The sequence below is a fragment of the Terrapene carolina genome, unplaced genomic scaffold (genome assembly GCF_002925995.2).
Source record: "Terrapene carolina triunguis isolate 2854851 unplaced genomic scaffold, T_m_triunguis-2.0 Scaffold27002, whole genome shotgun sequence".
NCBI lineage: Eukaryota > Metazoa > Chordata > Testudines > Emydidae > Terrapene > Terrapene triunguis.
This window is the reverse complement of record NW_020691353.1, coordinates 1,484-24,461: the sequence shown is the minus strand read 5'-3', so window position 1 is coordinate 24,461 and position 22,978 is coordinate 1,484. Positions and strand designations below refer to the sequence as shown.

The 22,978-nt window shown below is 50.8% G+C and overlaps 1 pseudogene; it reads right to left on the bottom strand.

Moving 5' to 3' along the window:
• Window positions 1–19,303: 19,303 nt before the first annotated feature.
• LOC113408930 lies at window positions 19,304–20,026 on the bottom strand (annotated as a pseudogene).
• Window positions 20,027–22,978: the final 2,952 nt, after the last annotated feature.

Below are 22,978 nucleotides of genomic sequence, written 5' to 3'. Positions count from 1 at the left end.
GGCAGGGTAACAAGCCTTGTGGATCGGGGGGAAGTGGTCGACCTTGTATATCTTGACTTTAGTAACTTTTTTGATACTGTCACATGACCTTGTCATAAACAAACTAGGGAAATGCAACCTCTGGAAGGGCACAACAAGTGGGATCCTGTAGGGATCAGTTCTGGATATGTTTCAGTTCAATATCTTCATCAGTGATTTAGATAATGGCATAGAGAGTACACTTATAAAGTTTGCGGACAATAGCAAGCTGAGAGGGGTTGCAAGTGCTTTGGAGGATAGGATTAAAATTCAAAATGATCTGGACAAACTGGAGGAATAGTCTGAAGTAAATAGGATGAAATTCAATAAGGACAAATGCAGAGTTTTCCATTTAGGAAGGAACAATCAGTTGCATGCGTACAAAATAGGAAATGACTTCCTAGGAAGGAGTACTACCGAAAGGGATCTGGGGGTCATAGTGGATCACAAACTAAATATGAGTCAACAGTGTAACATTGCTGCAAAAAAAGGAAACGTCATTCTGGGATGTATTAGCAGGAGTGTCATAAGCAAGACACGAGAAGTAATTCTTCTGCTCTACTCTGTGCTGATTAGGCCTAAACTGGAGTATTGTGTTCAGTTCTGGGCACCACATTTCAGGAAAGATGTGGACAAATTGGAGAAAGTCCAGAGAAGAGCAACAAAAATAATTAAAAGTCTAGAAAGCATGACCTATGAGGGAAGATTGAAACATGATAACCATTTTGAAGTACATAAAATGTTGTTACAAGGAGGAGGGAGAAGAATTATTCTACTTAACCTCTGAGGATAGGACAAGAAGCAATGGGCTTAAATTGCAGCAAGGGAGGTTTAGGTTGGACATTAGGAAAAACTTCCTAACTGTTAGAGTGATTAAGCGCTGGAATAAATTGCCTAGGGAAGGGAATCTCCATCAGTGGAGATTTTTAAGAGCGGGTAACTGATGTTGATCTTGTATCAGTGACTCCAGCTCCCTCCCCAGGGAGAGATTCGCTCCCTGCAGCCCCTCCTGGTGCCATGCCCAGTGCCCCAGATCTGGGACAGGGCACAGCCTGTGGGGAGGGGATAAACCCTCAGTGGGGGAGGAGGAGCAATAACAACAGACCGTAGGGCCCATCCCTGTGCAGGGACAGCACGGGTTGGGGCTGAGAGCAGCACAAAAACCGCAGCCGAGCTCTGGAGAAATGAGTCCCCATCCTCCCTGAGCCCATCTCCTCTGCCTTGTTCGAGGGAATTGCCAGGAGCGGGTCAGTTAAACGGGTTCCAGGGTTTGTGCCTAGATTCCTGGCTGAGCTCGGTTCAGCTCAGGTCAGTTCCTGACCAACATGAAGCTAAACCCGACCAGCCCCATCCACACAGAGCTGGGAGAGGCACACAGGGGTTTGCACCGGGGTCTCTAAATTATTTTTAGAGCAATTTAAGTTAACCTGAGGAACACGCACTGGAGCTCTCACGAGTCTGCAGCAAGGAAATCTGGCCTGCCCCACCCTCCCCCTCACATGGTCTCAACAGCCCAGAGACGGGTCAGCCACCGTGTGGGTCAGACTGGACTGGAGCAAGGCTGATTGCTGTGGGGCCCTGCACTGAGCCAGTTTGCACTGAGATCACTGGCATAATAGTCCCAGCAGTGCACATAGTCCCCAGCGCCATCCCATAATGCTCCTGCCCCATCAGTGACGGCTCTGACAGCTCAGAGGGTGAAAGGAGGGGCCCTGGGGCTGCTGTTCCCTGTCCCAGGAATGGGGGCAAGGGGACATGGACACAGACAATGTCCCCACATGTGCTCGGAGGGGCAGACCTGGCTCTCCCAGCGGGTGCAGCCTGTCAGCACCGCAGGGGCAGGGAGAGCCAGGCCAGGAGCAGAAACGCTGTCAGAGCTCAGGGTCCCAGAGAAACCTCTTCCCATTGGGGCCTCTGGAACCTGTCAACTCTGTGGGGAGCAGCTGGGCAGCCTCAGCCTGGAGCAGCGGTTTGAGCAGCGCATGAGCCCTGCAGACTCACCAGGCAGCATGACAGTGCCACGGGCCAGAGATCTCCATGGAGGGGACTCACACACTCTGCTGGCAAAGCCGGGGCAGCTAGATCCCGGGGGAGGAGCCAGGGGGTGTCACGGATCCACAGCTCTTGAACAGCTCTGGTACAGTCCCCTTGGGAGGAACCCCATCAGAATGTGAACCCCCTCTGGCGTCACACTCTCTCTGGGGTAAATCCATTGGCTTCATCACCTCTTAGAACCAGACTTTGGGGCCATGAGTCCACCTGAATAGGACCCCTAAGAAGAACTTACAGACCCAAAGTGAGACCTCCTGTTCTCAGACATATCTCTGACCACAGTCCTGCATTTCTGGACTGGATGGGTCCCTCCACATCTGGGATGGACAAATCCCCTCATACAGCCCCCCCCCCCCAACAGCTAGGATGGGGGACTGTGGAAAGTCTGGAGGATGCAGCCACATTAGCATTGGCCTCCCCCCTCCTCAGACGCAGTTGGTGGGGACAGAAATGAGGACATTCCAGGAGGGGGATGTCTAGAGGGACCTGGGATTGTTCTGGGGGTGGCCAAAATAAAGGCCCACCAGGGCTGATGGGAACTTGGCCCCAGGGAGGGTGTTGTAGGGCCCTGAATGGCAGCAGGGGCCACGTTTCTCTGGGTCTCTGTCTCTGGTTTGTTTGTTTCCCCAGCTGCCCCCACCAGAGGGCTCTGGCTATTGCTCAGGGAGGGGAGGCTGCTCGCTCCTGTCCCTGGACAGATGCTGCTGCAGCCGCCATTGTGAACCAGGAGCCCAGGCTGAGCCGCTGCTTCTCCGGCAGAATTGAGTTTTCCCCTTTAATTATTGAATATTCATATTAAATCTTCTGAGTTATGATGTTTTTTTCCACAGTCCAATACTGATACTAGAATTCCCTCCGATTTCCTGCCTGTCCCTGTAATTCTCAGTAAGGCTGTGATTGGGCCATGGGAATTTTTAGTAAATTTCACTGCAGAAGTGTGGGAAAAACACAAGGAGTCATGGAAAGGTCACTCGGCCAGACCTGATCTACTTTTAGCCCCAGACGGAGCAGCATGTGGGGTCACTCTCCACCCAATGGGGGCTGCTCTGTGTGTGACTGGGTCCCTCCTCCCCACAGGCAGCACCCAGAGCGGTCACAAATCCCTCCCCCCCTCCGCAAACACACCCAGCCCTGCCACTGACACGGGCAGCAGGGAGTCCTGGGTGATGCTGCATTAACAGGGGCAGGGTGCGGAATGGAGGCAGAAGATCCCATGGCACTTGGGGTTGGGGACCAGCAGCAGAGGAGGGGCAGGTGATTGACTGTTGGTGGTTGGGGGCTGGGTTTGGTTAGTTATAAATAATTTGGAGGAACGGGTCTGTGACATTGCACTCCATAAGGCTTTATGGAAATATGCTTATGAATGTATATATGACATAACTGTAATATGTTTTATGCTACATATGCCAGGTAACGTATCTCTGTAAAGGTTATGATCTGCTGAATATATTCATCCTATTTGTGTGCATGTATCATTTTTGTATTCAAAGTTATGAATATTGGCTGTGTACTTGTTTGATTTTAAGTAGCCTTAGTAACGTATTTGGTCCGCTTCTTAAGAAAGGAATTTGCAAGTTAAGTGCCCAATCAAGAATGGATTAACGGACAATGGAACCTTGGAAGACTCCAATCCACATAAGAAGTCTACCTGGGGACATTCAAGGTAGCATGTGAACAATGGCTGCCACCTGTAAAGTTCTGAGTCATGCATGCACATGTGACTTGCCCATGTGACTCCAAAACTCCAGCTTGCAGCTGGATTCTGCATAGGAGAGAGGAGGGGGTCTCCACCCACAAGAGAAAGTCTATTTAAGTCCTGGGAGACCACTCCATTTTGTCTTCAGCTGGCTCAAGAGATAGCCTCTCCACCCCCAAAGGATACCTGAAAGAAACGGGAACAAAGGACAGTAACCACAGGGGTGTGAGTGATTGCTGGACCCAGACTAGAAGGAGGCTAGTCTGTAAAAGAAGCTTACTGGAAAATCTCTGAGGGTGAGATTTCATCTGGAATCACTTTCTTACCATATTAGGCATAGACTTGCGTGTTTTATTTTATTTTGTTTGGTAATTTACTTTGTTCTGTCTGTTATCACTTGGAACCACTTAAATCCTACTTTTTGTATTTAATAAAATCAGTTTTTACTTATTAATTAACCCAGAGTATGTATTAATACCCAGGATGGGGGGGGGACAGCTGTGCATCTCTTTCTATCAGTGTTATAGAGGGTGAACAATTTATGAGTTTACCCTGTATAAGCTTTATACAGGGTAAAACGGATTTATTTGGGGTTTGGACCCCATTGGGAGCTGGGCATCTGAGTGTTGGAGACAAGAACACTTCTTAAACTGTTTTCAGTTAAGCCTGCAGCGTTTGGGGGACATGGTTCAGACCTGGGCCTGTGTTGGTAGCAGGCTAGCGTGTCTGGCTAAAACAAGACATGGTTCTGAAGTCCCAAGCTGCCAGGAAAAACAGGCTCAGAGGTAATCTCAGCACATCAGTTGGCAGTCCCAAGGGGTTTTCTATTTCTATTTTCTTTTTCTATTTCCCCACATTACACTAATTGAATCTATTTCCCCATGTTAAGTATCCTCACACCTTCTATGGGTCATCTTGATTATCACTTCAAAAGTTTTTTTTCTCCTGCTGATGATAGCTCATCTCAATTGATTGGCCTCTAACAGTTGGTATGGCCACTTCCACCTTTTCATGTTCTCTGTATGTATAAATATCTTCTTGCTGTATGTTCCAGTCTATGCATCCGATGAAGTGGGCTGTAGCCCATGAAAGCTTATGCTCAAATAAATTTGTTAGTCTCTAACGCCTGGTCTACACTACGACTTTAATTCGGATTTAGCAGCGTTAAATCGAATTAACCCTGCACCCATCCACACAACGGAGCCATTTATTTCGAAATAAAGGGCTCTTAAAATCGATTTCTGTACTCCACCCCGACGAGCGGAGTAGCGCCAAAATCGATTTTGTCATTTTGAATTAGGGGTAGTGTGGCCGCAATTCGATGGTATTGGCCTCCGGGAGCTATCCCACAGTGCACCATTGTGACCGCTCTGGACAGCAATCTGAACTCGGATGCACTGGCCAGGTAGACAGGAAAAGCCCCGCAAACATTTGAATTTCATTTCCTGTTTGCCCAGCGTGGAGAGCACAGGTGACCACAGATAGCTCATCAGCACAGGTAACCATGCAGGCCGATAATCGAAAAAGAGCACCAGCATGGACCGTACGGGAGGTACTGGATCTGATTGCTATATGGGGAGAGGATTCAATGCTAGCAGAACTTCGTTCAAAGAGACGAAATGCCAAAACATTTGAAAAAATCTCCAAGGGCATGATGGAGAGAGGCCACAATAGGGACTCAGATCAGTGCCGCGTGAAAGTCAAGGAGCTCAGACAAGCCTATCAAAAAACAAAGGAGGCAAACGGTCGCTCCGGGTCAGAGTCGCGGACATGCCGCTTCTACGCCGAGCTGCATGCAATTCTAGGGGGGGCCGCCACCACTACCCCACCTCTGACCGTGGATTCCCAGGCGGGGATAATCTTATCAGGTATACCTGAGGATTCTGTGGACGGGGAAGAGGAGGAGGAGGACGATAACGAGCTTGCAGAGAGCACCCAGCACTCCGTTCTCCCCAACAGCCAGGATCTTTTTCTCAGCCTGACTGAAGTACCCTCCCAACCCAGTATCCAAGACCACGACCCCATGGAAGGGACCTCAGGTGAGTTTACCTTTTAAAATATAAAACTTGTTTTAAAAGCAAGGGTTTTTAATGATTACTTTGCCCTGAGGACTTGGGATGCATTCGCAGCCAGTACAGCTACTGGAAAAGTCTGTTAACGTATCTGGGGATGGAGCGGAAATCCTCCAGGGACATCTCCATGAAGCTCTCCTGGAGGTACTCCAAAAGCCTTGCCACAAGGTTTCTGGGCAGTGCAGCCTTATTCCGTCCTCCATGGTAGGACACTTGACCGCGCCATGCTTGCAGCAAGTAATCTGGTATCATTGCCTGACAAAGCCTGGCAGCGTATGGTCCCGGTGTTTGCTGGCATTCAAGCAACATCCGTTCTTTATCTTGCTGTGTAATCCTCAGGAGAGTGATATCGCTCATGGTAACCTGGTTGAAATACGGGAATTTAATTAAGGGGACGGAGGTGGCCATTCCTACTGGGCTGTTTGCCTGTGGCTGAAAAGAAATCCTTCCCTGCAGTTAGCCGAGCGTGGGGGGGGGGGCGATTGGCCCAGAGCTTTTCGCGTTTGGCTAGCAAGGATCTTCCCTGATACCAGCCACACGGTGGGGGGAGGGGTAAAGCGATCATCCCAGAGAATTCATGGCGGGGTGGGGGGTGTTAGTTTGGTTCCTGCAGGGATCTTCCCTGATACCAGCCACGCGGTGGGGGGAGGGATAAAGCGATCATCCAGAGAATTGGATGGGGGGGGTTAGTTTGTTTTCTGCTGCTGAAGGTTAACAGGAAAACCACAGCACTAAACGGGCTTTGCTTGGTATGTGGGAAAGGAGGGCGCAGAAGCCGAAAGACAATGGCTTACCATGGCTGCATGCAAGCCGAATTCTGTTGCCCAGACCTGCGTCTGTGATCTCTAGCAGCAAAGCCACAGGCACTCAATATTAAGAGGCAAAATGCGACCTTGCACAGAAATCACATGTGCTATGTAATGTGAATAGTGTTGGTCACCGTGAAAGAGTATAAGCATTGTTCTGCAAAATGTATCTTTTTAAAAAATTCACTCCTTTTTTCCCTCCCTCCAGCAGCTGCAAATTCTTCAAGACTCCCTCCTCCATCCCGAAGGCTATCACAGATAAGGCGTCGGAAAAAGAAGACGCGAGACGACATGTTCGCAGAAATCATGGAATCCACCCGCAGTGACAGAGCTCATCTGAATGAGTGGAAGGACACGGTTTCAAAGTATAGGAAAGAAGCCAGTGAACGTGAGGACAGGAGGGACCAACGTGAGGACATGAGGGACCAACGTGAGGACAGGAGAGACGCTCGAGATGAGAGGTGGCGGCAGGAAGATCAGAGGAGGCAGGATGCAACGCTGGGGCTGCTGCGTGAGCAAACAGACATGCTCCGGCGTCTGGTGGAGCTTCAGGAACGGCAGCAGGATAACAGAGTGCCGCTACAGCCCCTGTATAACCCCCCTCCCCCCTCACCATGTTCCATAGCCTCCTCACCCAGACGTGTAAGAACGCGGGGGGAGGGAGGCTCCGTACACCTTCCCATTCCACCCCAGTGGACAGCCCAAGCAAAAGGCTGTCATTTTTTTAACCTTTTTTTAGTGGCCTTTTCCTTCCCTCCTCCCAAACCCCACCCGGGTTCCCTCCCTCTTTTTATAATCTATGAATAAAGAATAAATGCTTTTTAAACGATAGTGACTTTATTTGGTTTGAAAGCAAGCTGGGGGAAGGAGGAGGGTGGGTTCCTTACAGAGAATGAGTCAATAAAGGGGGCGGGTTTTCATGAAGGAGAAACAAACAGAAATTTCACACTGTAGCTTGGCCAGTCATGAAACTGGTTTTCAAAGCTTCTCTGATGCACAGTGCTTCCTGGTGTGCTCTTCTAATCGCCCTGGTGTCTGGCTGCGCGTAATCAGCAGCCAGGCGATTTGCCTCAGCCTCCCACCCTGCCATAAAGGTCTCCCCCTTACTTTCACAGAGATTGTGGAGCACACAGCAAGCAGAAATAACAATGGGGAGATTTCTTTGGCTGAGGTCAGAGCGAGTCAGTAGCGATCGCCAGCGACCTTTTAAACGGCCAAATGCACATTCTACCACCATTCTGCACTTGCTCAGCCTGTAGTTAAACAGCTCCTGACTCCTGTCCAGGCTGCCTGTGTATGGCTTCATGAGCCATGGCATTAAGGGGTAGGCTGGGTCCCCAAGAATAACTATTGGCATTTCAACATCCCCAACGGTTATTTTCTGGTCCGGGAAGTAAGTCCCTTGCTGCAGCCCTTTAAACAGAATAGAGTTCCTGAAGACGCGAGCGTCATGAACCCTTCCCGGCCAGCCCACGTTGATGTTGGTGAAACGTCCCTTGTGATCCACAAGTGCTTGCAGCACCATTGAAAAGTACCCCTTGCGGTTTATGTACTGGGTACCCTGGTGCTCTGGTGCCAAGATAGGGATGTGGGTTCCATCTATCGCCCCACCACAGTTAGGGAATCCCATTGCAGCAAAGCCATCCACTATGACCTGCACATCTCCCAGAGTCACTACCTTTCGTAGCAGCACCTCAGTGATTGCTTTGGCTACTTGGCTCACAGCAGCCCCCACAGTAGATTTGCCCACTCCAAATTGATTCCCGACTGACCGGTAGCTGTCTGGCGTTGCAAGCTTCCACAGGACTATCGCCACTCGCTTCTCAACTGTGAGGGCTGCTCTCATCTTGGTATTCTGGCGTTTCAGGGCAGGGGACAGCAAGTCACAAAGTTCCATGAAAGTGCCCTTACGCATGCGAAAGTTCCGCAGCCACTGGGAATCGTCCCACACCTGCAACACTATGCGGTCCCACCAGTCTGTGCTTGTTTCCCTTGCCCAGAATCGGCGTTCCATGGATAGAACCTGCCCCATTAACAACATGATCTCCAAAGCACCGGGGCCCGCGGTTTGAGAGAATTCTGTGTCCGTGTCCATGTCCGTGTCCATGTCCTCATCACGCTTGTCGCTGCGCTCCCGCCGCCTTCTCGCCTCGTTTTTCTGGTCCTGGCTCAGCATAAATTCCACGAGAACGCGCGAGGTGTTTACAATGTTCATGACTGCTGTCTGGAGCTGAGCGGGCTCCATGCTTGCCTTGGTATGGAGTCTGCAGTGTTCACCCAGGAAAAAAGGCGCAAAATGGTTGTCTGCCGTCCGTTGCTTTCATGCAGGGAGGGAGGGAGGGAGGGAGGGAGGGGTGAGGCTGTACCCAGAACCACCTGCGACAATGTTTTTTGTCCCATCAGGCACTGGGATCTCAACCCAGAAATCCAATGGGCGGGGGAGACTGCGGGAACTATGGGATAGCTACCCACAGTGCAACGCTCCAGAAATCGACGCTAGCCCCGGTACATGGACGCACACCGCCGAATTAATGTGCTTAGTGTGGCCGCATACATTCGACTTTATACAATCTGTTTCCCAAATTCGAATTATATAAATTCGGATTAATCCCGTAGTGTAGACGTACCCTAAGGTGCCACAAGTACTCCTGTTCTTTTTGCGGATACAAACTAACACGGCTGCTACTCTGAAAAGGGGTTTTCTGTGATCCAACCCGCCACAGGGGCACAGTCTGCAGAGGATATTATATCAATATTTAATGAGTAGTTAGGAGTTTAAGGGGTCTAGCCCACTGTCCCGTTAGCAGCCGGGTGATGCCGCTCCCCCACGTTCTGTTCTATTCAGTCCTTACAGCCCCTCATCCCCGCAGGGTCCCAGCGCCATCTACCCGGGCACCAGCCACACAACTCGCATTCGTCCCCTGGGATGCTCTCCTGCTCCCTTCTCTCCCCAGGTGTAGGGATTTTCACTCTGTGTATCCGTTGGTGGATGTGGTGCCTGTCGTGCTCTGTGCACTGGGGACTGGGGGCAGGTCTGACACGTCCCCTGGCACTGGGAACCCAGTGTGGGGATGTTCAGGGAGGTTCTCAGCTCCTGCAGGAGTTTGTCCCATAGCCTGGGAGCGGCTCCTCGGCAGCCTGGCTGATCCGGATCAGCAGCTCTGTGAGTGCAGGGACCCCACTCCCGCTCCATGGCTTTGACTCCATCCTGGGCTTCCCCTCAACAGCACCTTCCCAGCACATGTCCCTGCTCTGCACTGACCTTTCTGCTGCTGGCCTCCCACTGGGGCCATGGGAAATGGCAGGGGAGGGGCCAGCACAACCCGCTCTGTCCCTGCGTGGTCCCGATTCCCAATTCTGCTCATTGTCCGGCAGCCAGGCCAGGAATTAAAGCCAGGAAAACAAGAATAAAGTAACATGGATCCCAATGACATCTCTACTGGGTCTGAAATGACAGGGGTTAATGTCACACCCAGCATCAGCATCTCAGCACACAAGGGAGCTGTGCTGGTGCCTGGCTGTGTTATAGCAAGGGGGATGTGAATGTCTATGAGGATCTCATGACTCCCATAGTGTGTGGGGGCTGCGAAATCAGCCATGTCACTAGGAGTGTACGATGAAGCCCTTTTAACTCTGCAAAGCCAACCTGCTTCCAGCCTCCCCTGTCTGACCTCAGCACAACACTCGCCCAGCTCAGGCTCACCAGCTCCCTCCCCACAGACGGCACCGAGGGAGGGAGCTGCTGGGTACAGAGCAGAGCAAGGAGGGGTTAGGGGTTCTGGTTGTACAGGAAGGTGCCCAGGTGCAGGACATGGAGTTGGGGAGGAGCCGTGTGGTCGGGGAACATGTGGCGAGAACGGGAGACAAGCTGCCTGGCCTCCTTCCTGTGAGCGGGTCCCATTTACCCAGCCTGGGCCCATCACTCACACAGCCCTGGGGCTGGGGTCACACTCCCCTTCCCCTGGCCCAGCCACCGAATCCCCTTCCCCAGCTCAACTCACCCCTCCATCGCACTGGGACCAGCTCCCCCACATGGCTGAGTCTGTAGCGCAGAGCAGCCCCGTACAGCAGGGCTCCGGCGCTCTCACTCCTGCCTCCGTGCTGCCCCCTGTGGCTGTTTCACTCCCCTCCATGGGCAGAGACTCCCCCAGGGCAGGAAATGCCAGGACGTTCCCATCACTGGGTCAGATAACACAGTTAATGGCCCTGAAGGGGCCTAGGAATCACCGAAGCTTCCTCCCCAAATTACCCCCTCCCCCTATTGCGCAGACACAGCCCCACCAGGTAACGCTGAGTGGGGCCCTATCAGCTCAGATAAAGGTTTCTCTTGCGCTGGTCACTGTGTGTAACAGGGATGTAAATTTCTTTATCAGGCCTGGTCAGCATCCCAGTCACGGCCCCTCACAGACACCAGCTTAGCAACGTCCACAGACAGATCTCTAGTGCAGTGACTGGCTACTACAAGAGCTTCCTGAACCAACGCTTCTTCCCCAGTGTCGCTGAGATCCAGGTCTCAGTGCAGCTCCCAGAGGCTGCTCAAGGAGTGTCGTAGGGCTCCTGGGGTCATATTGCAGCAACAGTGATACACTCGAACCCAGGAGCAAATGGGCCAAATTTGGCCCCATCCCAACTTTTAAATGGGGGATGGGTCATCCTGGGAACTAGACTCCAGAGCAGGGGAGGGCACACAGGTAAACAGGTCAGTAACTGTTGCCTGCAAAGCAGTGTGGGATAGCTATTGGAGGACTGCCAAAGTGGTGTGCAGCAGGATTGTGTGCACACAAACAATAGATGGATAGAACTCTATTCGCAGCATGGGCTCCACTTTACCTTGCCTAGATTCCAAGGTGCACTAGTTTAGTTAAACCAGTGTAAAACCCAATATGGACACACTTATCTTGGTCCAGAATGGCCTATTTTGGTTTAGCTTAAGCCACTGAGAAATCTACTTAAGCTAAATTGATGTGAGCCCCTCTTAGGCCTGTGTTTGTCCCCGTATAACTATGTTGGTCAGAGGTGTGACTTTCTACCTAAATAGTTGTAGCACTACAAACCATAGTGCGGCTGCATTCAGATCAGTATAAAAGTGACTCATCCTGGTAGAGCTTATTCATATCCCCATAAGCGAACAGCTGTACTGATATAAACACCTTTGTACAGGTTTAACGCCATCTGCACTAGGGGGCCGGTTAATCACATTGGTTTAAAAGGACACTTAGTTAAACAGGTGTGAATGCATATACAGCAAAGGCCCAGCATTTACAGTTGTGGTGATTAACGTGTTAATTCACAACTTGAGTTAAAACAGACCCCAACACTCGTTTGGACAAACCAAATGGTGAATCCCTTCTGGTCTCCCCATCCAGGAGACTCCAGGTGCAGACTCTGCCCCACTGACTGGCTGTCCCACAGGGGAAAGTGCTACTGGCTTTCTGAAGACAATACGGAGAGGACTGGGAGCCATGTGATGGCTTGGCAAAGAGGGCTCAAGTCCTAGAGATCCAGGACTTGGATGAAATAGTGATGTGAAATGTGGAGGATGGGAACTTCAGCTGCAGAGAGACCTGGTCTTTCCCGTATGGCAGAGCAGAGGAGCAGCAGGGGCTGGGGAACCTCAAAAACCTTCCCTGACTGCGGGAAGCCCCCATTCCTGCTGGGGAGTGGGGAGACAGCCGCCAGGCAGCGTCAGAGCAGTTATTTGTCTGCCCAGGTCCTCTCCACTTCCCATGCAATGATCCTGAAGCCTTCAGCTCTGAATACAATGCATGCAGGGAGTCAGCCACCTGCGTGCCTAGGGGTGTAGCAATGGCCTCTTTGCCCAAGAACACTATCACACATGATAAGTATGTGGAGATATGAAGACAGGAGATAGTGGGGTGGAAAGGGTGATAGCTCCAGTGGCATGGAGGGATATGGTGAGAGTAGAAGAGACATCAAAGACATGGTGGAGCGTGTAAAGAAACCATGTTCCATGGGAGTCAGAATGCTCTAATGTTTATGGCACTGGACTAAGAATCAGGAGACCTGGGTTCTCTTTCTGCCCTGCTGGGTAGGTCAGAAATTCTTAGTGCACAGACTGTAGATTAAAATAGGTTTAACTTCTTCAGGGACAAAAAACTGTCCAGAGCTGTGGCATTTGAGGCCCTTTCAATTATCATGTGCTGGTTCCATCAGGCAGTTTGTGTTTCCCCTGCTTGGTTTGGGTCCCTCTTAGATCTCCAAGAAGACCTTTGAGTGCTCTGGGTAACGTTCTCTGGTTTCATTGGAAAGACAGCAGAGAACCCCTGGAGTTACAGAAGGTTCTGGTCACCATGGTACCTCTGTCATGCTTTGCAGGAGTTCATACAGGATATCATGCAAGGCAAATGTCCTGCTTGGATTGGACTTAACTTTACAATCCCTGCAATGAAGTGGACCTGTGTGGATGGCTCCCCATTAAATCAAACACTTTGCATCTTTCCCCATATTAAATACGTCTGAAGTGTTTTTAAACATTGGCCAAGCTAATTGTTTATCATTATCTGTATTTATTATTGCTGCACAATAAGGCCTCTAATCAGCTATAACAAGTGCCCCTGTGAACTAATGGATGACACAGGGCAGCAACGATTTCTATTGCCCGTTGTGCTGGCACAGCATCAGCTTTGTATAATTTTTGGTGGTGCCCAGAACGGGTCCAAGTCCCGCGCCCCCCCTCCCCACCTGTCTTGTAAGCTGATCTATATTTTTAAAAATAATGTGAAAATGGACTGGAAATAGTCAGAGTTTAACAGTTTTCCTCTATCGCACAATATCACTATCGTAAGGAAAATTTATTTAACTAAGAATATCAACTTTATTAATACTCTTTTGAATACTCTTTTTGAAACAACTCAGCACTCTTGGATCAATAACCCTCAAAAGCAAATACTTTCTAAAATTAAAAGAAAATGTAGCCCCTTCTTTTGTGATGTTCTTCAGGAGGCAGCAAACACTTTTCATCGTTGTTCAGTGGAGGATGGGGCTGCCCCTTGCCCAGCCTGGGGCAGGAGTGGTGACTGTGGGCAGAGGGGAGGGGGGCAGGGTGTCACGACACTCACCCAAGCCCAGCTACTCAGGTCCAGGAAGCACCCTTGCCTCCGTTGTGGTGGGTGCTGGAGGCGGGGGAGGGGGGGCTGCTGTCACGTGTGCGCCTCCTCCCCTGCTGCTGCCCCTCACTGTAGCTTCACTGGGGGTGGGGGATGGGGCTGCCCCTTGCCAAGCATGGCGCAGGAGTGGTGACTGCTGGCGGGGGGGGGCAGGGTATCACGAGTCTGACAGTCACCCAAGCCCCAGCTGCTCAGGTCCAGAGTCCAGGAAGCCCCCTCCTGGTGGGAGCCAGTGTGTGTGTTGGAGGGGGCTGCCATCATATGTGTGCCTCCTCCCCTCTTCCCCCCACAGGTATAGCAGCCACCTCAGCATGCCGCTGGCACCAGTCCCTTTGTTGTAACCAGCAGTGGCAGCGGCCAGTGAGGGAGCGCAGCGCAGAGTGGCAGAGCAGCTGCCCTCTGCACAGGGCGCAGGCAGGAACACTCCAGGGAAGGCACGCGGGGGTGGCAGGCAGGGTCGTGGGAGAGACCCCACCCCGAACATTGGTGAAGCTGGGGCCCTGGGCCCTGAATATTGCTGGAGCACAGGCACCATGGGCCCATATAACTTGCCGCCCCTGCACAGCATATTTATGCAAGTTTTCAGTTGCAGAAGCTTGACCTGTATTTATTTACTTCTGAAAAACCCAAAAGGTAGATTCTGACTGTGTGGAGACATCAACTATTCTAGAAACTACATTATAATGCTTACTTTGCTTTCTATATATGGGATTATAATAAAAATGTCACAGGAAAGATTCAAATGAGAACTCTAGCTTGTGTTCTTGCACATAGGTTGTTAATCCCGGGGATTGCTGGGAGCAGATTGAATCGGGCTCTATCCAGTACCACAGAAGCGATACCAGTATGTACTGACAGCTACAGATGATTTTTCAAAATAGGTAGAAGAATTTCCACTTAGAACCAGTGGCACCAACTTTCTCTGGCACTGGTGGGTGCCCGCGCCCCACGCCCCTTTCCCCATCCCTGACCCCGCCCCGACTCCACCCCATCCCTGCCTCTGGCTCCGCTCCCATTCCAACCCCATCCCCAAAGTCCCCACCCTAACTCCGCCCCCTCCCTGCCCCTATTGGATCCCTTCCCCAAATCCCACCCCGGCCCCGCCTCTTCCCCCAGCGCTCGGTGTTCCCCCTCCTCCCTCTCCCTCCCTGCCCCGCGAATCAGCTGTGTCAGAGAAGCAGGACGAGGCAACACACTTGCAGAGGAGGCAGAGGTGAGCTGGAGCAGGGGGGTGGGGCGGGGCCATGGGGAGCTGCCTGTGGGTGCTCAGCACCTACCAATTTTTTTCCGTGGGTGCTCTAGCCCCAGAGCACCCACGGAGTCGGCGCCTATGCTTAGAACTATGACAGCACATGAGGTGGAGAAGAAGACATGTAAAATTATATATCAACATGGCTGTTCAGAGCAGATACTGGCAGATCTAGGTTCTGAATTGAATCATGAGGTAACAGTTTACATTGGGTGTTATTTTCACTCTATGGTCAATTACACAAACATGGCAGTGTGACAGGGGGCTGTTAGCAGTTACAAACTGAGCCCTTTGGAAGCCAGCACCCTGGTCACTGAGAACACCCAGGGCACCGGGTGCAGTTAGAGGAGGAGGGACTGAGTAGTTTGGGTTTGGAAGGGTCGAAGGGATCACTGGCACCTGTAGGGAGCCTGAGGAGGTCACTAGCTCAGCGCTGAGAAGAAAGCAGCAGTATAAAAGGCTGAACCAGGGAGCAGGAAGGGGGCTCCTCGTAACTGCTGCTCTGTTGTGATGCACCATAAAAAGTAATAAAGACTCTTGGTGGAGGTTCCCTGGCAGACTGCCTGCTGCTTAATTCACAGAGAATTAGGTGGTGCAGGAGCCATCTGCACTCTGCTGACCCTCAATGACACCCAACCAGGTAGCCAGACACCTACTTAAAGTGGCTAGAGCACCTTTGGAGAAACAGGTGTGAAGACAAGTGAGGAACAAATGGCGTATGTTTAAACGTGTACACCAGATCAGAAGCTGCCCAGAACCATTCCCTGTAACAGAGCTGGAACAGACACTGGGTAGCATCAAGTGTAGAAAAGCTGCAGGCTATGACAATATATCTCCAGAATTCCTGAAAAATCTTGGCCCCCGTGCTCGGCTTTAGCTTGTGAAATTCTTCACCAGGGTCATCAGTGAAGGGCGGCTACCGAAGATATGGTGCACCGCAAAAGTCATTGGCCTCCTAAAGCCTGGAAAGGACCCAAGTCAAGCATCAAGCTATCGTCCCATATCATTAGTGTCGGTGTGCTTCAAGGCACTGGAGCGCTTGGTCCTACAGCGCACATTACCCGATGTGGAGAGGATTTTGAGCCCTGACCAAGCCAGCTTTCACTGAGGCTATAGCACATGCGACCAAGTACTCGCGCTGACCACATTAGTTGAAAATGGCTTCCAGAGAAACTTGAAAACAGGTGCTGTTTTCATTGACCTAACAGTGGTGTACGATACAGTATGGCACACTACCCTGCTCGTGAAGGTATCACGGGTCCTGCTACCTTGAATCACAGGCGTTGTTGAACTGTTCCTTCACAATAGGCAATTCAGAGTCCATATGGGGGAGAAGACGAGTGCTTGGAGACAACAGAGCAGTGGGTTACCCCAGGGCTCTGTGCTTTCGCCAACCCTGTTCAACCTTTACATCAATGACCTGCCAACAACAAAGTCACAAAAGTTCATTTATGCAGATGACATCTGTTACAGTACCCAGGCCTGGACGTTCCACAAGCTTGATGCCACCTTAAACCAGGGCATGACAAAGTTAGCTGAGTGCTGTAAGACTTGGTGCCTCAAGCCAAGCGTCATAAAAACAGTCTCCAGTTTGTTCCATCTTCATCATGCCAGTGCAACTCGAGAACTGAATGTTTATCTGAATGGTCAGAAGGTGAAGCATGAGGTAGAACCGGTCTTGACCTTAAACCGCACACTGAGTTACCATGCCCACCTGAAGAAGACAGCAGCTAAAGTTAAGATGCACAACAATCTTCTTAGAAAAGTGGCAGGTTTGTCATGGAGAGCTCATGCTCCAACTCTGCGTGCTCGTGCTCTAACTCTGCGGATGTCAGCTCTTGCCACCTCGTATTCGGTGGCAGAGTACTGCGCACCAGTATGGAGCCGATCGTCACACACCAAACTGGTGGATACGCAGTTACATGCCGCCATGCATATCATCTCCGGCACCCTGTGTCCGACTCCACTCCCATGGCTCCCAGTTCTGAGCAATATTGCTCCTCCTCATATCAGATGAGAGGTTGCCACTGGCAAGTTACTGAAGAAAGTATGTGCCAACTCAAGCCTGCTGCTGCACAATGATCTTTTTAAACAACCAGCTGCACATTTGCTGTCACATAGCCCACTATGGTCTCATCCGCCACGCCAGAATGTTAGGGTGGAAACACTCTGGCAAGAGGAATGGATATCTATTATAATCCCCAACCAGTCCCTCGTCGTCGACCCCACAATTTGCCCACGTGGTTTTGACCTGCCCCGTTGCTAATGGTCCTTGTTGAATAGGTTCCGGCTCAACACAGATGATGACGCACATTGTCGATGAATGCCTTCTGACTAGGTTTAGTGGTGGCCTAGAAGAACTGCATCATACCACTGAAGATGCCATTGCTTGGCTTGACGACTATGCACATGCTAAATAAATTCACAAAGAGGTCTGCCAGCCAGGGGTTGCAGGAACTGATGGGGGGAGCCCATTCATAGTTAGAAATTTAAAAATGAACATTGCCTTCAATTGCGTCATGACACTTCATGCTCTAAATTGTGAGTGACAACACATTTTTATGTCTTGTCAGATAGTAAAAACCATGTTGTATATTAACCTATTTGCCAACATATTTTCCCATGTAATAATACAATAAGATTGGATAAGAAATCACAGTAATTACACATAATTCAGTGAGAAATAGGGAAAGTAATGCAGATATTTCTGAAGGAAATTTTATGGGGAAATTATCTATTTTTAGATTAACATTTCCCTGTGTTAAAAACTAGGAAAAACACATAGCTTCAGCAGCCCATGCCACCTAGACACCAGCAGACTGGATAAAACCCACAAATGAATCCATCAAAAGATGATTTTAGGGTATTTATTTTCAAATAATCAAGGTAAGTTTAGGGCACACTGCCATGAATGGCATATTGTGAATAAGTCTTCAAAACTGAATTATTATATTGAAAATGTTCATAACACATCACGTTTAAAACAAAAAGTAGTCCTAGCAATGCCATGTGATGTGCTTCCCCTCATACTCTGCTCAGCTAGATCTTCAAGAAATTAGGTTCAGTCGCTAATTTCAAGGAATTAGACCAATCAGTCTCTATTTTTACAGAGCATTCCAGAAGGTGGTGGACAGAACCCAGAGGAACTGTGATGAATTTCCTGGAGCAACTTTATTTTCTTTGTACTGTAAACCTCACATGACAACAAAAATATCACCATTTTGACTGATTTATGGCCGAGAAGAAAGGTTTCCCAATAAAGCTTCACCAAATTTCACGTTATGTGTCATTAAGTGCCAGCGTCTTTAATACAATTAAGTTAATTTGTGATGATTCAGTAACGGAAAACAACCCCTTCTCTGTTTCTTTATCAAACTGCATTTGTTGTGTCCTTATAACCAAGAACATGAAGAGCCCGGCAGTACATTGAAATCAACAGTGGACAGTGACAGTATATTGCCTGCAAATAATATTTCTAAAGAAAAATAAACTAAAAATGGAGATTATAGAAGAGATTTCTACCTATAGGAAGAGAGCATTTGAGGTGGGACTGTGTTTTGTTAATTGATGTGAGAAAAAGAAAGGAAGGGTCATATCTTGATTACCAATTATATGTAGCTAGAGAGTTAAAAATCACATGAATTAATGCTGACAGAAGTTCAAAGAATATTATATAATCTTGTGTGCATTAACTTAAATATATTGCTTAATTAATTCTATCATTTTTTCACCTATTAATTTTCAAAGATGTAGTGCAGGAGGTGGGTGTACGTGCCCTGCCTTCCAGAGAGAACCAGTGAAGACAATAAAGAGAGGGGGAGAGAGAACAGAGAGCAGCTGCACATGTGTGTAGTTGTGATGTTTATGACACATGTACATTGTAACTGAACAACCCAGTCTGACAATTTAATAGTTTATTTTGTTAAGATAAATATTTGGATTTCTTGAAATTCCACAGTTGAAATACAAATGATGTTATTTAGAGAAGTTAAACTTCAATATAGATTTGAGGGAAGAATAAAAAAAATAGATGTAAATAGTTCCATTTCTAAAAATACGTTTAGATGCTTGTTTTTGAAATACTGTTGAAATGTGAATTAAAATGTTCTTGTATTTACACCTTGTTACAATAATATTTTCTAAATTAGAATAATCTTTTTTCTTTCATATTTTACATTGAGATTTCACAGGGGTAGAAAATTCTGACAAGAGTGAATGACCCCATCCCCCACTATCTGCTACCCCTGGGCAGGGGACGGGGAAAGGTGAGGGCTGGGGGTTCCCAGGTGTCTGTTTTTCGACTGGAACCTCCTGTTGAAAAGGGAAACTGGCAGCGTCCGGTCAGCACAAAAAGTCCAGTTGCTGCAGTAACTGGCCCCCACCACTGGGGGTGGGAAGAGCAGCAGCGCTGGGAGGGGACAGTCTGTGCCGCGGGGTCACTGTCAGGGACAGAGATTCCCTCCGGCCTGAGCTGGGACCGGGCAGATTATCAGGGGAGCCGCGTTTGTACCCCCAGCGTTGCGACCAGGACAGAAATAAGGGCGGAGCATCCCGGAGAAGGTGCCAGTGAAAGTGAAGAGATGGGACCTGTCAGTCACATTGTAAAACGAGACCTCGCCCGCCTCATAGTCCAGGAAAATCCCCACCCGGCTGGGCCTGACGCTCACGGGGAGGGGGGTCGACGTGGAGGTGAGGGCCTTGTATTCCCCATCCCTCAACCACACGGCCCAGTATCCATCCTCAGGTGAGAGTGTGACCAGCTCCTTCCTGCGCACAGATTCCTTACAAACCCCCAGGTCCCAGCCTGTCTTGTCTCCCACCTCCACCTCCCAGTAACACCTCCCGCCCGCGAACCCCTCAGCGCCCAGGACACAGACACTAAGATCAAATCTCTCAGGATTCTTGGGCAGATCCTGGCGTTTGTCGCCGCATCTCACACATTTCCGATCCTCAGACAGGACGAGGTTGGGATTTGCCGTGTCTGGATCCAGAGTCAGGTCCACTGGGGAGAGAGTCACAGAGTCAGTGCCGGGGGCAGGGGCTGGTCACTGGGATCAAAGGGAAATTAACCTGTGCCCCCGTTAATTGCTGGGGAGGGGTTGTTCCCTGAGGGGAGTCAGACCCCCTCTGCTTGTGAGGAGACAATGAGGAGGAAAGGGCAGGAGGAGCAGGAGAAGGGGGAAGGGAAGGTGTCAGTGGGGGTGGGGGAGGGGAGGGGACAGGCTGATGCTGGGAGAGGAAAGGGGAGGGGTAGGTGACAGGAGCAGAAGGAGGTGGAGGGGCAGAGGGGAGGGGCAGGCACAAGGGCAATGGAGGGGCAAGAGGAGCGGGCACCAGGAGGACAGAGGTGGCAAAGGGAAGGACACGTTCCAGGGGGCTGCAGGGGGTGAGGGGAGGGGTGGGTTCCGTTGGAGAAGAAGGGGACAGACCCCAGGAGGCACAGGGAAGCAAGGGAAGGGGCAGGCACTAGGGGGCAGAGGGATGTGAGGGAATGGGGGAGCTCCGATGGGGCAGGGGAAATCAAGGGGAGGGTGAGCTGCCAGGGGGTGAGATGATGAGGAGTGGGGCAGGTGGAACCATGGGGGGGAGCGAATGGGCAGGCACTGGTGACAAAGGGGCAGAATGGGCTGTGAGGGAGCAGGTGAACAGAAGGGGGGCAGAGAGAGGGGTGTGGAGAAGGGCAGGCTCTAGGGGGGCAGAGGGGTGTGAAGGGAGATGTGGGCACCAGGCGGGCAGAGGGAATGGCCTCGTGTGCCATTGGTAAAGATGCACCAGCCAGAATCTTGTGTCTGAAGCTGATTTCAAGGCAGTAATAGACCTTTAGCGTCACTGCTTTGTTGTAAGTTTAAAATTAGCATTTTGAAATAAGTAAAAGAATGCAATGATTGTTTTCTCCTCCATTGCAATTTGATGTTCCTGTTCAAATGTTCTGTGTAAATCAATCCTGTTTTGTGTGTGAATGAGGAATGTGTGTTAGAAGATAAGTGTGAAGGCCATCACCGGACCAGATTTTCTAGGGAGGAACAAGAACAGATGTAAAGGCGCCAGGAGATTGCAACACGCCCCTATTGAGATGTCAAGGACGGCAAATTGACGACTCTAAAAATGAGGCAAGCACCTATCAATTGGGACAAGATAGTTGTGATCAAAACCAGCCTAGGGTAACTCTCAGAGAGACTGATGAAGGAATAAGATAAAGATAAGAAGAACAATTCAAGAAAACAAGCACTCTCAAACAACGATTGATTACAGCATGACGGTGCAAAACTCATTGGTCCCAATGAAGGAAGATCACTATATAAACAGGGTGCTTTGCCATGAAATTTTGGGTTCGTCCTGCCAAGACTTCCCCGGAGCATCATGTCGCGATGGACAGAATCCGGCTTCTCCCTACCCGCGATCAACCTAGTTGGCCACTAGGTTGCTCCGGACTCTGGACTGGTAACTATAACATTGAGTGGCGGGACGGTGTGTGTGTATGTGTGCGTGTGTGACTGAATGCATGTGCTAATTGTTGTATCTCCAATAAATGCGGCTTTTTGCTTTTCCCCCTGATTCCGTGTGCTTCTTATAAGCATAACAGGGGGAGGGAGGGAAGGGGTAGGCACCAGGAGGGTGCAGCGGGTAAGGGAAAGGGCAGGTGCCAGGGGGATTGAGGGGGTTGAGCAGAAGGGCAGACACAGGGAGGGCACAGGAGGGGAGGGACAAGCACCAGGGGGAAGAGAGGGGGGAGGAGAGAGGCAGGGGCAGGTGGGTAGAGGGAGGTGTTAGGAGAGGGGATTGGGGAGAGGCAGGTGGCAGGGGGTCAGAGTGGTGCTAGAGGAAGGGTGGGCACAGGGGGGTGAGGGAAGGGGCAGTTGCCAGGGGTCAGAGAGGGTGGGGAGGGGGCAGGTGTCGGGAGGGCTGAGGGGAGTAAGAAGGGCGGGAACCAGGACAGCAGAGGAGGGTGAGGGGTGGGGTGGCCATCAGGGGGCAGAAGGAGATGAGGGCAGTGGTAGTCACCAGGGAAGCAGATGGGGGTGAGGGGAGGGGTGGGAGACATGGCAGCAGAGGAGGGAAAGGGGACAGGTGGATGCCAGGATATAGGGGGGGGGGAGGGGTGAAGTGATGGGTGGGCTCCAGGAGGGAGAGGTGGGCACAGGATTGAGGAAAGGGTACGGGAGGGGCAGGAGCCCGAGAGGGGTGAGGGAGAGGCAGGCCCCAGGGAATCTCTGTTGCTTTCAGGCCATGTGTGGTTGGTTTCTCGCTCAGAGCAGGTCGGTGCTGTCCCCACACACACTGGGGGTGCAGCCCTGCCCCAGGCGGAGCTGCTGGGACTCTCCATGCTGGTGGGCCCCACGGGCCCCACCTTCCAACCAGGCAAACCCCACAGCCAGCCCCTCGCCTCGTCCGGCGCAGCCCCTCCCCCAGGGTGGCAGTGGTCTGGGTTGGGCTCACTGGGGGGGCAATACAGTGGAAGATTCCGGGGGGGGGGTATAAATGCGTACTAATGGGCTGTTTTTAATGAGGCCAGGGCAGTGGGGAGGGGAGGGGGCATTTCCCCACTTACTGCCTCCTCCATCTGGGAGAAGCTGCACCAGGGGCCAGTCCCAGTTCACACCCGCAGAGCATCTGCACTAGGGGTTTGCACCGGTGCAAGTACATTGGTGCAAGGAAACCCCAGCAGATATGGCCTGAGACACTGTTGTGCCAGGGGTCATAACCCCTCCCGTCACTGGGGTTATGGATCAATAATTACAGGGTCACTGGAGCAGAGGAGCTGGACTATGGGTCTCCCAGGTGGGGCCTGACCCACTGGGCTGCAGAGTCATTCTCACTCCCATGCTTTGGCCCAGTGCCCATGGCAGTGTTTAGACACAGGGGGATGTCATCAGACACCCAGAGCCCAGCGGTTCGAGCCCTCATGGCATCTGTCAAGGCTGGATCCCCACTTTGAACTTTAGGGTTCAAATGTAGGG